At 45.0% G+C, this 15,929-nt stretch overlaps 1 protein-coding gene across 3 annotated transcripts in view; it reads left to right on the forward strand.

Annotated features, from left to right (window-relative positions):
- Positions 1 to 15,929, forward strand: part of LOC147272617 (E3 ubiquitin-protein ligase Midline-1-like) — a 55,930-nt gene that overhangs the window by 19,696 nt on the left and 20,305 nt on the right. Inside the window, exon 1 of one of the 3 annotated variants that reach the window (XM_086198401.1) lies at positions 5,602 to 5,871. The exons of the other annotated variants lie outside the window; for them this stretch is intronic. The gene's annotated coding sequence lies outside the window, so the exon portion shown is untranslated. Of the gene's footprint in view, positions 1 to 5,601; positions 5,872 to 15,929 lie in introns of those variants that run through there. 3 annotated transcript variants of the gene reach the window in all.

Raw genomic sequence — 15,929 nt, forward strand, 5'->3', positions numbered from 1 at the left:
ACCGAAACCACCAGCGTACTGGGGCTTGATCTGTGGTTCAATCCGTAGTTCCTCTATCGTAGAAAAACTCCTGATGTCGAAAATGAAGATTCAGTCGTGATCCTCTCACCCACACGGCGACAGAATCTCTTCACGAAAAACATGGTGTCAGAGGGATTTTTGGATGTCGAGGCTTCTGGACGTTTTGATTACTTCACATGAGCAGAATGGAGGCAATAAATGTTGACATTTACAGAAATGTTACATTCCAAAACTGATCTCCATTCACTTTAATTGTTTGCGAGATTACTGCACACAGACTTTTTCTCCGCGAAACTCACGCAGTGATTTGTGGAGTGAAAAAAGAAAGAGAGAAGAAAGTCACCTGAACTTCCATCAGCATGAAGTGGAGAACAAAGTGAGTTCATTTTCATTTTAGGGTGAAATACCCCTTTAAGTCGAAGAACCCTCAGATTTGACATTCGTGAGCGGGATTTTCCTTGAAAGCTAAAGATGTTTGCCATCCTTCATGATCCGCACGATGAAGGGTGACAGCAGTTAAACATATACGATTGCGCTAACATGCTAATATCTCTTCTGCTAAAAAATAAAGGTGGAGACTCTTAACTGAATTTGCTTTTTCTCTTGGCTCAGAACAGGCTTGGATACATGTTGTGCCTCATCCCAGCCTTACTTTACTGCATTCGTTCATGGCGCTGGGCTTCTGGGTGACAGACGACGCCTGAATTAGCACGTTAGCTTCAAGCTAACGCAGCTGTGTTGGACAGTGAGCGCCGTCAGAAGCGCTGCTCTCTTTACAAAAAAAAAAAAAAAGCAAAATCATCTTTTGCACAGTTTTACACCGTTTCCATTCCTATTTTAGGAGCTCATGTTGGCCAGCTGGTGGAGGGCAAGCAGTGAGGACATTTGGTGACAGTTTGAGGACAGCCCATCCACAGCTAATACTGCCTGACACCCATATGTATATGCATGTGTTGATGTGTGCAAGTGTATCAGCGTGTATTTGTTCATCCGCGTGCACTGAAATGTGTGTTTCTGTCTGCGAGCGTATTTAGCTCACATGATGCTGCACTGAATTTCTGCAGAGCGACAGCGAGACCTTGAGTTGCTCCTCAAAACGTCACATTCAGGCGATGGAAGTGCTGCTGTACGTACAAAAGCACCCTGATTTCTGTCTTCATCATCCTCCTTTTTTTTTTTTTTTTTAAAGAACATTCGAGTTGGACGGACCCAGATGGCGAACAACAGCTTAGTGCCATTCTTAATCGCATCTGCTGCATGGTTCCGTGTGAGAAACTCAGACAGCCTCACTCTTGCACTTGAGAAAACGTTCGTGTGAGGTTTGTTGTCTGTATCCCCCCCGCCCCACACACACACACACGCACGCACACCGTCCCATTCACTCACATTGATACTTTGTGTGGTGCCAAAACTGTGGCAAAATAAATTTAAAGCTTCAATTCACATGAAACTTGACCAGAGTGATCCATTTCAGCTCATATACTGCTGCTACAAAAAGGTTTACCACCTAGACTTCTTTATCTCCCGTTCTCCCCGACCCTCCTTCTTTATCTTTTAATCCGTCTGAATCGAGCCCCCGCCCCACACGCACCCACTCCTAAAATCTGCTTTTCAGGGCTGTCCTCTGCATTCGTTGTCCTCAAAGGTCACTTCACTCCAAAACAGTCCCTCATCAACAATAATATCCCCCCAAAAAAAGAATAAAAAAAGTCGATGAAAAGCAGAAATAAGTATAACAACATGATGCTAAAATGCCGTTCCACTGAAGCGGATTTTGACGTATTTTTAACATGTTAAGTATGTCTTGTAGCTCATTCTGTGCTTGTGAAATCCTGGATACAACCTTTGTACTTCCTTCCTTCCCTTCCTTCCTTCCTAATCCCAAACTATGCTTGAAAGCAGTTGCCATGTGTCTCTGCTCGGCCGCTACCAGCTGTACATCGTCCCCCCACCCTCGCTAATTCAAGCCAGTCCTCCACTTCCATGCAGCATGTAAACTCACTTAGAAGGCTGGAGGTCAGTTCGAGGGGAAATGTGTTTGGCATTTTCCAAGCGGGCCTTCGTTATGACTGCCAAGATGCTCTAGAAAAGGTCGCGCGCATGCACACGGCCGGGCGCACTCGGAGGCAAATATGAAGAGCAGAACACCTCCCAGCCCCTTGTGAGTCATGCACTATGAATGTTTTGCTAATGCGCTGATCATCAGGAAGATGCTGTATATTGAAGTCATAAAGGTGCCTCGTAAAAGCGTGCCGAAATCCACTGTTGGTCATCTGGACGTGTGACATAAATCCAGGTCCACCCACAGCGACGGCGCCCCTATTAAAGGTCTCGGCCGTAACCCCGTCACGCTCTGTCCCTTTAATGGTCTCACCCCGACGGACTCCGCCACATTCCGCTCATTCCAGGTTGTTAAAAAAATGAGAAGAAAGGGCTCATGGGAATCAATGTTTTCTCATTTATTCAGCCTCCATCATCAGATCCCATAATCGCACAAGACTGACAATGGACTCAGTGCCCTCTACCTCTACTTGCACAATGTCATTTGAAGCACAATCGAAATATCACGCCTTTGGGTACAACAGGGTGAAATCTGGTCGCTCAACTTTGCAGTACTGAGTTAGAGGACACTTGACAAAAGCTTGAGCCGCCGCATCTGCTGAGACTCCTATGAATAGAGGCTACTTTAATTCGAAAGAGTGCTGCTGGATAATATCCAAGGGAAAACATAATTGAAGATTGCAACAGTATCTACATTGTGCGATCAAGGAGTTATAGAAATCGGCAGAAACTTTGGCGACAAAAAGGAATGTCTGACATTCAAAAGCCGTTTTATTAATTTGAAAAGTGATTCGTGTGATTGTACACAATAGATTTCTGAAACAGAATCTAATTAGGAAGTCTTGAAAGGGTTTTGAAGGTCTCTCTCTTTTCAAATCCTGTCATGCACTTTTCCTCTTGCGTCTAATCTCTTTGTAGACCGGTGAAGAGTGTTTCTGGTCGCACCGAAAAAAGAGATGGAAACTTTCCTGGTTCCCTTTTCCAGGAGAACATTCTTTAGCAGCAGCCTCACCCCAAATGATCTTTCTGCAACCGCCAGAATTTCCCCCACAGCGCACGCACACACACACACACACACACACACACACACACACACACACACACACACACACACACACACACACACACACATCTTAATCCTGACACTGTCCATGAACAGACCCACACTAGAACAGTACAGAACCATGCAGGAACTCAATCAGGGGTTGTTGTCGAGAAAGTTTGGCTCCATAGATGTAATTGTCCAGATACGTCTTTTAGGTGAGATTACGACTCCATATCCCAGACATCTTTGAGCCTAAGTGGTAAAAGCACATTCTAATTGGCTGAAGTTACATTATCTAATTGGAATCTCTGTCAGTACTTGGCTTCTCAGCGATGCATAAAACTAAATTTTTGCCTCATGTACCATTTGCAGAACAGGATGCAGGACGATTTAAACCCTTTCTAAATACACGGCCAACCACAGGACTCGCTCCCCCCGGGCCAAATGTTCGGGATTATTTGGAATGTCGCGAGCAGTCTGCGTTCACATGACCTATAAAGTTCTGAATAATGGTTTAGACTGACGGTTTTCCTTTTTATCTGGCTTATGCCGCTTTTTACGCACAATAACTAAAACCGCAATCCACAGTCAAAGTACATAAAGTATCATTTCTTACGAGGTGACGGGTGAATGCTGGAGGTTTTTTTTTTTCCTTCTTCTTCTTCTTCTTTTTTTTTTTTTTTAATCAAAGATTACAGTCATGGCAGGGCAGCGTTCTTTGTGTGGGTGGTTAAATGACTGACTTGCATCTCGGAGATTAATTTAAGCTGCTTTCCCTGAGGGGCGCATAACAAAAAGGGGAGAGGAGAGGCCAAAACAGCTGAAGTTCCAGAAGACAGCGGGGAGACTTTGAAAATTAGAGGGTGAATTCCTTCTGAGGACGTGTCGTGGATACCAAAGTAGAGATGGGGGGGTGGTGGGGGGGGGGGGGCAGTTTATACAACTTGATTTTGCTTTAGTTTCTTGAGAAAAAAAAAAAGCCCTCTCGTTTTCGTGTACACGGTAAGAAGTCCTACCAAATTCGACCTGAAACTACGAAGAGTTCCGACTGTCTGATGGGACCTGGAAGTACCTCTTCTTGGTGTTTCCTGGTGCGTCCAAGCAACGGTGAAGATTTACGCTTAGAAAACAATCACTTAGCTTCAGTAGGTTTTGGGAACAACTTAGCGATGATTCCAATGTTGGTCATTTTCACTGTTTGCTGTTGTATGTCTTTACTGCGCTTCACCTCTGAGTTTTGCTTATTTTAAGAGCAACAGATATGAGGAAGATATATATTATTATTATTATTATGTGTTGTAATTACGCAAAATTAAGAAGGAGCTTGAGACGGGTAAAAATCCGTTGTACTGTTTTTTTTTTATGATTATTTTCGTCTTTGAAAAGAGAAGTCATCCCTTCAACAGAAACTGGCAACTCCACCTGACAGGTTGTTGGTTTGACCCAGTGGAGCGTTTCCTAAATTAGCGCCCTCCACTGGCGTAGCATTTCAACGTGATGTCATGAATGGACGATGAGATCCATTCTGTCACATGTCACAGGGTAGCATTCAAGAGTTTTGGCTCCAGGGTTACGTGTCGATCGAACAGGCCGTCAGAATGCCGGGAAAATCCGAGAGAGCAAGAAACAGGGAATGCCTTTTTCTTTTCGGCGCACGATCTAGTGATCGTTCTGACAGCGCCGTGGTGAAGGCCTGGTCAGGTTTAGGCACAGAAAGCACTTGGTTAAAGTGCGGAAATGACGCTGGTTGAGGTTAAGCTGCTGAAGCCCAGCTGAAATTTAATCTGGTAAAGTCGTCGCAAACAGGGAGCAAAACGGATATCCGGTTCGTACTTTCAGTGACTTTACTTCAGCTCCTCGAGCGGAACTTTCATGGTAAAAGCCTTTTGTGCACAGGCGTGACGTGGATGTGTACTCATCACAGTACTTGGAATATTTATACCATCCATTGATACAAGGTATCAATAGCAGTATAGTATAGTATAGCAGCAAGTGAACCAGCTCCGTTACTGGATTTTGGGGGTTAGCTTGTTTGTTTGTGGAAACACTGCTGCTAAATATGTTAGCTTGGCTACGAGGTAAAATCAAAGCCTGCTGGCGTTGCGAAAGTGTTTGCACAAAAATGTGTGTGTTTTTTTTTTTTGTTTTAAAGGTGATGTCAGTGCACCTTTGGGTGAGCAAAATGAAATGAAAAAGAAAAGAAAAGACACAGCCTGTGCAGACACGCGTGCACATATGAGAGTGCACGCAAGCATATAAACAAGGAAGAGAGAGGGAGAGAATGAACACATCTGACTGCCAGTTGAGACTCCACCCTCAGTGGTCCAGCGATTGGCCTACTTAGAGGCAGGGCAGCCTACTGGCAGATTTGAATACAGGGAAACAGAGGGGGGGGGGGGGGGGGGGGGGGTGGGGGTCAGCGAGGAGGAGGGGAGGAGGGATGAAGGCGGTCTCTCTCTCCCTCTCTCTCTCTCTCTCTGCGAGGTCAGGATGGAAAGGCTTACACAGGCAAGGGGAGGAAACATGTCATGAGAGGTGATGACACAGCCACGGAGACGTATCCTCACTGACTCTCGCCACTGCTGCTTTTACCGCCGCTGCCGCCACCGCCGCCGCTGCTACTCCAACCATCAGAGGAGGGAGAGAGAGAGCCAAAGAGAGAGCCAAAGATAGCTTCTCCCTCCCCAACTCTCTCTCTTTTTTTCACTTTGTTTGTGGATGATGGGATTTTAATCATGTGGAAGGTAAGAGGAGGGGGGGGGGGTGCATTGTTATGTAGGGGCCTGTCTCAGAGGGAGTTTGAGCCTCCTCTTAGTTTACTTAAGTCTGTGGGTCTCCAGGGGATCCCGGCATGCTTTCACCCTGCATCTCAGCTCCGACTTTATTCCCAGTGGGAATGAGGAGTGGAAGCAGTAGCATTGGAATGATAATGATAGAGCTGTGGCTCTGGGACTCCACCAATGACTGTTACCAAGCCATCTGTGTCAGACGCAGGAGAAACTTCTCCACTATTAACCGTATGGTCGATTGTAGAACTTTAATTTTTGTGTGCGGAATCCCAACCCCCCCCCCCCCCCCCAAAAAAAAAAGAAAAGAGAACATCAAAGTGTTTGCGGGAGGTTATGTCGCGTGTCGTTGAAGTGTGACCCAATTTCCAAAAGAGCCACTGTGTGTTTGGAGACGGTGCCTTGGGGGGATGCTTCAAATGTGACAGAGGTGGATGTTTGCGGTACAGGAAGTTTGAAGGTGTTAATTCATGGAGAGGAAGCGTCTGTAACGTCACCGTGTGTGTGTGTGTGTGTGTGTGTGTGTGTGTTTTTGTTTTTACGAGCGATCCCCAAGAGGTCAAGCTTATTTGATTTCACAGCATCTCTCGTGTGTGCTGAGGCATGTTCAGAATGTGTGTGTGTGTGAATGCATGTGTGTGACAGCTGGGATGCTGCAAGGGCTCAATGCTGATCCTTCTCACCTGCTCATGGAAGGGGGGGGGGGGGGCAAAGAGTAGCCCCTGGTGCAAGTTTATGGGATTATTTGTGTTAATCTCATGCGAAAAACATGATGTCTTCGATTTAAGTGGAATTTTGCGTGAAAAGTTTTTGCTTTTTTTTTCTTCTTTTTTTTGTGTGGTTGTTGCTGGTTTCAGAGGAAGCACGAAGACTTTGACTGGCATGTTCACAGTTCTCACGACCGATATAGCATCAGTGCTATTGTTGCTCTTCCTGCCCCCCCCCCCCCCACCCACCACCTTCCACCAGCATTGTCAACCAGACCAAGCTTGAGAAAAGCATCCTAGCAGATTCCTCTTTATTCCCAACCTGACTGTGGGACGACATTCCACCAGTAAATAAATAAAACACTGGACAGCGGCATCTAGTTTCCTGTGAGTGTAAATTCTCCACATCCCCAACCAGCATGGGAAGTTTACAACTCCTCTCTCTTTCTCGCCGCTTAATTTGATCTTCAAAGTGTCAACCACTTCATCCGCTTGAGGGAAAACTGCTAATTGCTATCTAAACATCTTCTCCCCCCCCCCCAAAAAAGGACAAAGGGATTTTTTTCCCCTTCTTCTTCTCCACTTCGAACCCCCCCCCCCCCCCCCTCCATTTCCACTTCAGTTCATTTGATTCATCCACGGCGCGTTCTTTAATCACTCACTGAATAAGATGACAGTGAAATGTTGCCATGGAAACTTTGGGAATTGTGATCGTGAGCACAGTCGGTTGAGTTTGTGCAGTCATGTGGACAGGATACGTGATTGCTTAAACTTTATGAAAAGAAGTCAGGGACCCCTACTGGCAGCTCTACAGACGCCCGGCGAGTCCATTCCTGCTCCAATTAGCTTACAACTCACAAATTCAGAGATTAAAGCAGGACAAACACTAGATTTTGGTTCACTAACTGCTTATTCCAGCACTATTTTCACCTCTAACTTGAATTTTTGCATCACATTTCTAATCACGCCGCCATGCCAGGTCAGAAGTCATTCATATTTAAAGAGAGGAATACTTTTAATCAGCAAAAAAATGAAAAAAATTACAAGTTTGGGAAATGTTTTTTCCCCTTTAAGAAACAGATGAATCTCTCATTATTAGCGAGCGCTGGCGGAGAGTCACCGGAGGTTTTTATTTTTTAATTTTTTTTTTACACAGCGTATGTTCAAAGTTCCGTCGCTTGAGAGGTGTCTTCAAAGGCTGGTGTGCTTTCACAGCGTTCCTTCCCTTCTGATTCCGTGTAAACACGGATCACGCCGAGAGTCGCTTTTCCTCTGAGATGTCAAAACCCCCGAAACACGCCGGCGTTCGCGACCACGCATGTAATTGGAAGCACACGCCAGAGCTGCCCATATGTTTGGCATTAGGACCTTCAGTGGATGTGATAAGGTCATTCTTGACCAAGGTCGCTGTCCACAGGGCTCAAGAATCCTTATTTAATTAAATTCTTTTCTGAAATAGAAACTTGACATTATTCTGTCCAAAGAGGAAGAAAAAAAAGGACATTTAATCACTTTTATTTCGGGGCGAGGTGACTTTTTAAAATGTAAATGCATTGGTGGGACTGTTTTGCACATTTTTAGTCGATTAAAAGGGAAAATAGTTGCACTCAGGCTCATAAGTGATGCGTGATCCTGTGAGACAGCCCCCAGGGAAGACTAATTCCTTGCTTTTACCCCAGCGTTTGACCACAGGAGTGAACATTAACCAGGATGATCCTGCAGTCGCATAAATTAATGCAAAATCAGTCAAACTGAGCCGAGTATGCAGAGTTGTTTTCCCATTACCTTTAAAAGCTCGGAAGATTCTTGCATCTTTCGCTGTTGCGGGGGCTGCCATTTTGTGGAAGTGACATCATTTCCCGGGCGCCACACGACACGTCATCATCCTGTTCACTTGAAAACGATGAAGGATGCTGTAACCTCTCCTGAATTCCATGAGACTCTTTGCTTTTTGAGCAAACACGGCTGTGGTTGGTGACAGTTTTTTTGTTCGTTTTTTTGACAAAAACGCTGTTTTTGTGTTTGGTTACTGTGGGGACAAAAAAGCAGCTTGTTTTTACAGAAGGTGCCTTTTTTCCAAAGATTCAGAAAGTCAAATGAATGGAGAAGTAAAATATTCCCTGCTGGTTCAGCGATGAAGGCCTCTTATCACGGGAAGTCGTTCAGTAGGATTCTTTTCGACAGTTCTTGCAATTCAAGTGTATAAAAAAAAAAGGCAAATTTTGTTGAAATTTGAAGAAAAGAAAAGATGTAGTAAATCACACACAGAGCACTGTGATTGATTAAGATCTGAAGCTTCAGATCGTCTTTTTTATGAACTGAATGTTAAAACAGGCCAAAGTACACAGTTTTACTGCAATAAAAGTACACGGATCTGAATTTCTCTGAGAGTAACTGGCCATTTCAACTGTTGCTGGGCAGTAAATTCCACCAGCATGCTGCTTTATTCAAGCTACAATGATTAATTAGTATTTGAACCTGGTGCCGTCAGTGTGTGTGTGTGTGTGTGTGTGTGTGTGTGTGTGTGTGTGTGTGTGGTGTCAAAATCCTTCACCCGTGTCCTTGACAACAGCAGATTTGTTATTGCTCCCAAACATCACATCTAATTTCTAATAAATCTGGGTCAGACAAATCCTGACACACACACACAAAAACACACGCACGCACACACACGCACACACCAATCACAAATGTCACCCTTTATTATAATCACTAATAGCCTCAGACGTGCGGGTAGTAACCGGCCAATCCCATTAGCTGTGACTGACCGCTTCAGATCAAGCAACGCCCTGATTGGTCACAGCCATGCGCAGCAGGATTAGAGATCATGGTGGTGTGGTGTGTGTGTGTGTGTGTGTGTGTGTGTGTGTGTGTGTGCGTAATCAGACAAAGACGTCGTGTGTGTGTTTGTGTGTGGCATTTTTAACTTGTTAACGTATGAAGGATGAAATGTGGCTCTTCAGGAAGGGGGGGTTTGAAAAGGGAGAATAAACGGTATCTAACACTCCTATGAACATCCAACGCTTCCATCTTTTTTTCATCCCACTTGAAAAACAGCGTTTGGAACTTCTCTTGGCGTGTACTTTTACTTCTTCTGTTCTAGTTGGCGCTGCGACACCTCTGATAGCGGTATCAACCACATGCTAACATTAATGCCTTCCAGATTTATCATCCTCACACAAGCGGCGCCAAAGAAATATTTGGATGTCGCTGCACTTTGTCTGCGTTTGCGAGAGGAATCAGCTTACATCCTTCGTTTCGGGGTTGCGACCCTGAAAGGACAACTTGTTCGCCGTGAGGTCAAAGGTTAATCTCGAGTGGCGCGCCAGCCGCCGGCATTTTTCCCCCCTTTTTCTGACTAAATCGCCTTTAAAATGAATACGGATAAACAAGATAGACAGAGACGCACAAGCTGACGTTACGTTGCGTAATTCCCTAAGAATTTCAGTCATTTTCACAAAAATGTCTCTGTTCGAAACGTCTCCTGCCATTATTTGATGCTCCAGACTTGGTCCCCCCCCCCCCCCCCTTTTTTTTTTTTTTTTAACTGTTATTGATCTCAGAATGTGAAGGTAGATGTTTATGCTTGAAATATTCCAAATCACGTGTGTATGTGTGTGTGTGCGCGCGTGCGTTGTTTTGCCATTTTCTACGATAGGGCGGAAATTCAAACGTCCCAAACGTGCACTTACTCAGGGTGTATGCTGATTATGTGAGCCAGGTCAACGGGGATGACCTACTTCTCAGTTCAGCACGGTGGACTGCCGCTGCCGCTCATGTCGAGTCACCAAATGGAAGCCCCCCCCCCCCCCCCCCCAACAGGGATCCTTTTAGAATTACTTTTGCTGTTGCAAGTGTTGCTCTTGTTGAACCGTTTCCAGATCTGTTTCACTTTAAAGTCAAATCAGAAATTAAATGAAGCCCCCCCCCCCCACCCGCAGCCATAGAGAACTTCATAAATCGTGGTTCTAAATGTGTGAGCCATTATTAGCGGTGCATCAGCATTATGAGCGGCTCCATCTATTATGTAGAAGTGTAGGAGACATTCTTTTCCCATTTGGAAAACACCAGCCTCGCCTTCGTTTTTTTTTTTTCTTCTTTTTTATATATCTTGTTGAATCAGTTTTTAGAAAATGGATAGAAAGAGCTGCTATGAAAATTTTAGCAGCTTAAACTATGAGTGGACGGGGGGGGGGGGGGGGGGGGAGGCAAGTTTAATGAAAGATTCAGAAGAAGAGCTAATGGGGGAGGCCCAAATATAAACAGGAGGGGATGAAAAGTTGTGGTTTAATTTCGGACGATTCGTTGTTCTCCATCATCGTGATTTAAATGTTTAATTTAGATTTTGCAAAAACCTTGACCTGTATTATGAATTCTGTCTCACTTGTGAAGGCTTCTGTGTGACGTCCGTGACACCTCAGGACAGCGCTGGCGTCAGAATAAAATCGGTGTCACTTTTAGAAAGTCATAATTTAGTGTCAACTTTATTTCCCACCAAACATTAGTTCCTAATTTTCAATCAGGGCCAAAGAGTGAAATACAGCATAACAGTTTTGGAGGAGTGAAAGAAAAGAATAAGAGGCACCAGAGACAGTAGTAGACAGACAAAAGGCAAATTAAGAAGATAATGTGTTTTCTTTTGGCCAGAAACTCAAAGTTGAGTCTTGGCCAGCCAAGGGACATAGTTTGGGCACCCCTGCTCTCGGATGACAGGAGGAATCTGGGTATCAGCCCAGAAATGTGTGGCTGCTTTAGGTTCAAACCAGCGTATTGAACAAGTCAACCTGATTTGACAACAACCAGAAAACTGATTTGTTTTTTTTCTGCTAAAAACATGAGGCACAGATCTCATTTTCACATTCCCACACATGCCAGAGGACCTGCAGTTTGCTGAGCTATGATATGGGAGGCAGAATCCACAATAAAAGTCTGAATATGTGTCTGCCATGCAGAAGCAGCAGGGAGAAAATGCACAGCGGATGATTCATCTGGCTTCGTATCGCCCCCCACTGATGAGTTTGGGTACTGACGCTTCAGATATCAGACAGCTCTTGACAGCCACAAAATGATGGAGGGAAAATAAACAACTTGAATTTTATCAGTTCTGTTTTAGCCTCTTACACTCCCCGCTCCCTCCCTTATTTCCATTCTCGTCTTTTCCTCCTCAGTAAACTCCTCATTCCCTCTCTCTTCCCTTCTGTTTCATCTCTCTGCATGGTTCAACAGTGTCACCTACGGTGTGCTGAGAGGCATTTCAGCCTGCCACTTTGGATTTGTGAGATGACGTATGCCTGAGCAGCATAAATGGGAGGTGGATTTATACTCTTATTCCTGTAGTGCCTCCAGGTGTCCCTCTTTGTCAGGCAGTAACCTGTCAGCAGCCTCAAACATCTGACAATTTGCCACCCTGTCTTCTTTATGTCATGTCGAATCTTTGAATCGCCTCAAATCATTGACACGTCACTGTTTACTTCACCCTCAACTACTATAACTTCTGCTGCGACTCTGAGTACTGTGATAAACAAGTGACGGATACTCCTGGGATGCCATATCTGAATATTGTGCTGCAGGGCTGAGTTTTAAACACAAATAAGACTCTGTTTTGCATAATATAGTAATTAAATGTCTCATACCTTCTTCGAGAAAACAAAGTATCACCCTACAACTGTTCATTTCACGACGCATTGGCTCCAGACTTCATTTTTGTAAAAAAAAAACAAAGCATGCTTGGAGGTGCACGCCCTTCTGAGCACAGTGGAACTTTCCAAAATCAGCACAAAAAAGGGTGAAAACACCCTTCTAGAGTCATGATTCTGCACCGTGAATTGAAGGAAAAACACATTTAGGGGTGTTAGCGTGTTAAAAGTTCAAACCTTGACAGTGAGGAATTAATGAACCGCTGCTCGTATCTGGACATTTCAGCAAGGATTCAGTTGTCCCGTAGGCAAAGTAGTCCCTACAGGAAAGGGTGAAATATTCAACGGTACGATACAGCTGGTCAGGCAGGCTGCCAATACATAGGCGGCTACCGCTGGACCTCATTGCGTTGAGAGGAGCCACAGTCATGCAGCGGGTATAAACTGCACACCTGAGCGGGAAAAAAAAAATCTGCTTGACTGTACGCGCACGCGAGGGACAGACGCAATCGTGACAGACCCGGCTTGAGCTGAACACTTTAAATACACTTCAAACTATCATCTGTCTTTGGATTTGGCCCAAAGTTGGATTCTGCAGTTGCAGAGGTTGATTTACTCATGTGGCCCAAAATTAGCCCAGGTGTTCTCTCCCGCCGTAGATCCTGCTGTGGCACTTGACTCAGAAGTGGAACAGCACGGTCAAAGGAAGTTGGCAGGTGCTAAGGTGAAAATAATGCATTTCTCGACAGTAACAGACTCTGAAAGTCTGCCGTTAGACAGGGACGTTGCTTGCTAGCTTGTTTGTTGACTGAGAGAAAGTCAGACTGCAACCAGCCGTAAGGTGAGAGTGCTACTGGGACACATTTGCCTCAGTAAATAGATTCCTCTTCAACTCTTGTATACTGAATCGATTGAAATGGAGCTCCACTCGCCGCCACTGGCAGCATGTTTTGCAGTTCCACATCCAGCACAGACAAAGGAACCTTCCTCCTCTAACAACCCAAACATCTCATTTACTAACATTTTTAGACATTAAGCACTCTCCCGCACCCAAGAATCAGGAGTGAGTTAGTTCTATATTGCATGAAAAGACAGCTGAGCTCCCCATCTACGGGTCCATCTTTGTTCCTACTCTCACCTGATGAAATATGGGACATGACCTCAGGAATACGTGCAGCTGAAAAGGGTTTCCTTCGAAGGGTGACTGGCGTCTCCTTCGTCGTGAAAAGGTCAGGGACTCAGAGTAGAGCCGCTGCTCCTTGGAGTCTACAGGAGCAGGTTGAGGGGTTTTGGGCTTCTTGTCAGGATGCCACCTTGGTGCCTCGCTAGGGAAGCACTGGGAGGAGGCAGCGGGGCAGACTGAGGACCAGTTGGAGGGATTATTTCTCCACGCTGGTCTGGGTAGGTCTCAGGATCAGAGCTGGCCGGGGCAGAGAAGTTTGGTTCTCCCGCTGGAGCTGCTGCTTTCAGGAAGAGGGTTTGGATAAACGGTTGATGATGGATAGATGGATGTCCTCCAACCCACACGACCATATAAATTTAATCCAAGACGTGCCCTGCACGTTCTGTTTCTCCTCCCAAATCATTAGAGCCCGTTTAGTCCACATCACTATACGATGACTCCACCACCGTGTTAATGTGCCTCCGTCCCTTCCAGTTTCTCCTTATAAAATGTAGTGATTCTGGAAATTGTTCCAAACCTTTCATGTGGACTTTAGCTCTGGGTACTCACTCCATTTTACTACTTTCCTAACTTTCTACGGACATCAACAACACATTAATATCCGGTCTCTTTCCTTGTACCGCTTCATTACTTGCATTTTACGCATTAAACCAATTTTCTGAACTGTCAACAAGCTTCTGTCCGCTGACAAAATATCTGCCGTTGCACCTTATACTTGTGTGTGTGTGTGTGTGTGTGTGTGTGTGTGAGAGTGTGTCCATATATATATAAATGTTAGTGTGTGTGACTGCGTGGGTCTGAGGATTTGTTGCGTTTGCAGTCCCAAGTGCAGGATTGCCGAGCCTCTTCAGTTTCAATCCTTCAACTATCTTCTCATATTAGCCTTGATATTTCAATCTTTTTGATTCGGAAGCGAGGGATCAAACTTGCTTGACTCTCATCTGTTTGTTTCGTTGGATGTGAAATCTCTATTTCCTGCCCCTGCAGCTGCTCGGCATAGCAAATTATCTGGCCTCAAATATCACAGCTGCCCAATGTGCTGAGAGCTCAAGTGAGGATATCTGCCTCTCTCTCTTTTTTTTTTCTGTTCTTGAGAGGATGAAAGACATCAAAGATAGACAGTGAACAAATAGGAGGAGCACTTAAGTCCGCTGAAGTTCAGCAAACAGTGACATCTGTTGAAAATAGCTCGCAGTGGGGGGGGAGTGGTCGTCTTTCCTCCGTCAGGGAAGCGACTTCTTGGCCGTGATCACCAAAGCACTTGTTGTGGTTTTAGAATGAGAATGAATTAGCAGCAATGCTGCCTGCTTACTTCCGCTCGAATTCTTTTTTATATCCTCTTTATTGTACTGCAAAGACAAGCTTTCAGTGATGACATGTTCTCAAAGTTTATTTGTGGTTTCAGCTTTTTCCCTTTTTTTTTTGGCCTAAAAAAATAATGGCACGCTCACAAAAGAATCACCTTTTTTTTTCTTTTTTTTTTTTAAACAGACTTCAAATCTGCTTTTTAAAATTTTCACCGTCAAAAGCACAAGTTACCCCCCCCCCTTTTTTTTTAAACTTTTGATGAAGTCAGACAAACACCATCTGTCACTGTGGGACAGCATGGATGCTCAGCTGGAGGAGGAAAATAGACGCGTGCACGTTGTCTCCTCTCTCTGCGTGGAAAAAATGTCAAAGAATTTAAATGCAAATTTCACATTTTTGCCAGCAACAGTCCGGAATATGTACTGTGTTGCACTGTGCTTCACCGGCAAAGTTGAAAATAGCCAAAACAATGTCAGAGGACAATGTAACAGCCTCTATCACCCCTTTCACACTGAACAACACGTGTCAACGCAACAGTGCGCTGCCATGATCGATAAAAAGATGTGACGATGGCGATGCAAGTTGTTAATAAACACGGTCGCGCCTGCGCAGGTCACGTGAGGGTTCCCGGTTGGTGGGAGTTCCCAAGCAGAGATTAATTCACCTAAGATCATACACATGGAAATTCTTTGAGAAAAAGAGTGAAATAGACATCAACAGGAAGACTGATCTTCTGGCAGAGGCCAAAACTTTATGGAGAGATGAGTGGGCAGCTCTCACAGCCCAGCCCAATTTTATTTATCTATTTAATGTTTTCCGGCGCTTCCACAATGACAGCCTGACAGGCGGCACAGCGCCAAAATCAGATTGCGACAGGAAGGTTCACGTGAAACCTGCGACAACGTGGGTTGCCTTTTCACACTGCAGGCGAGCCGAGCAAAGCCGATCGGACCTGCTAAACACCCGGGTCGCTTGGACGCGGGTCGAAATGCCGAGTCGACCCTTTCAGAGTGCCCAAACACCTGCGTTCACCTGCGTTTTTGGTGCAGTGTGAAAGGGGCTTTATTTGCTTTAGGTGTTCATTAAATGCCCTCTGAATGCAAATTTAAACTCCACCAAGTTTCACTGAATTCAGTTCAGAAGTTTTTGCATAACCCTCATTTGTCTGGTCCAGGAATCCAG

This window comes from Aulostomus chinensis, chromosome 1 (assembly GCF_037954235.1).
Source record: "Aulostomus chinensis isolate RoL2024-O1b breed Wild chromosome 1, RoL_Achi_v1.0, whole genome shotgun sequence".
In the NCBI taxonomy this organism is placed as follows: domain Eukaryota; kingdom Metazoa; phylum Chordata; class Actinopteri; order Syngnathiformes; family Aulostomidae; genus Aulostomus; species Aulostomus chinensis.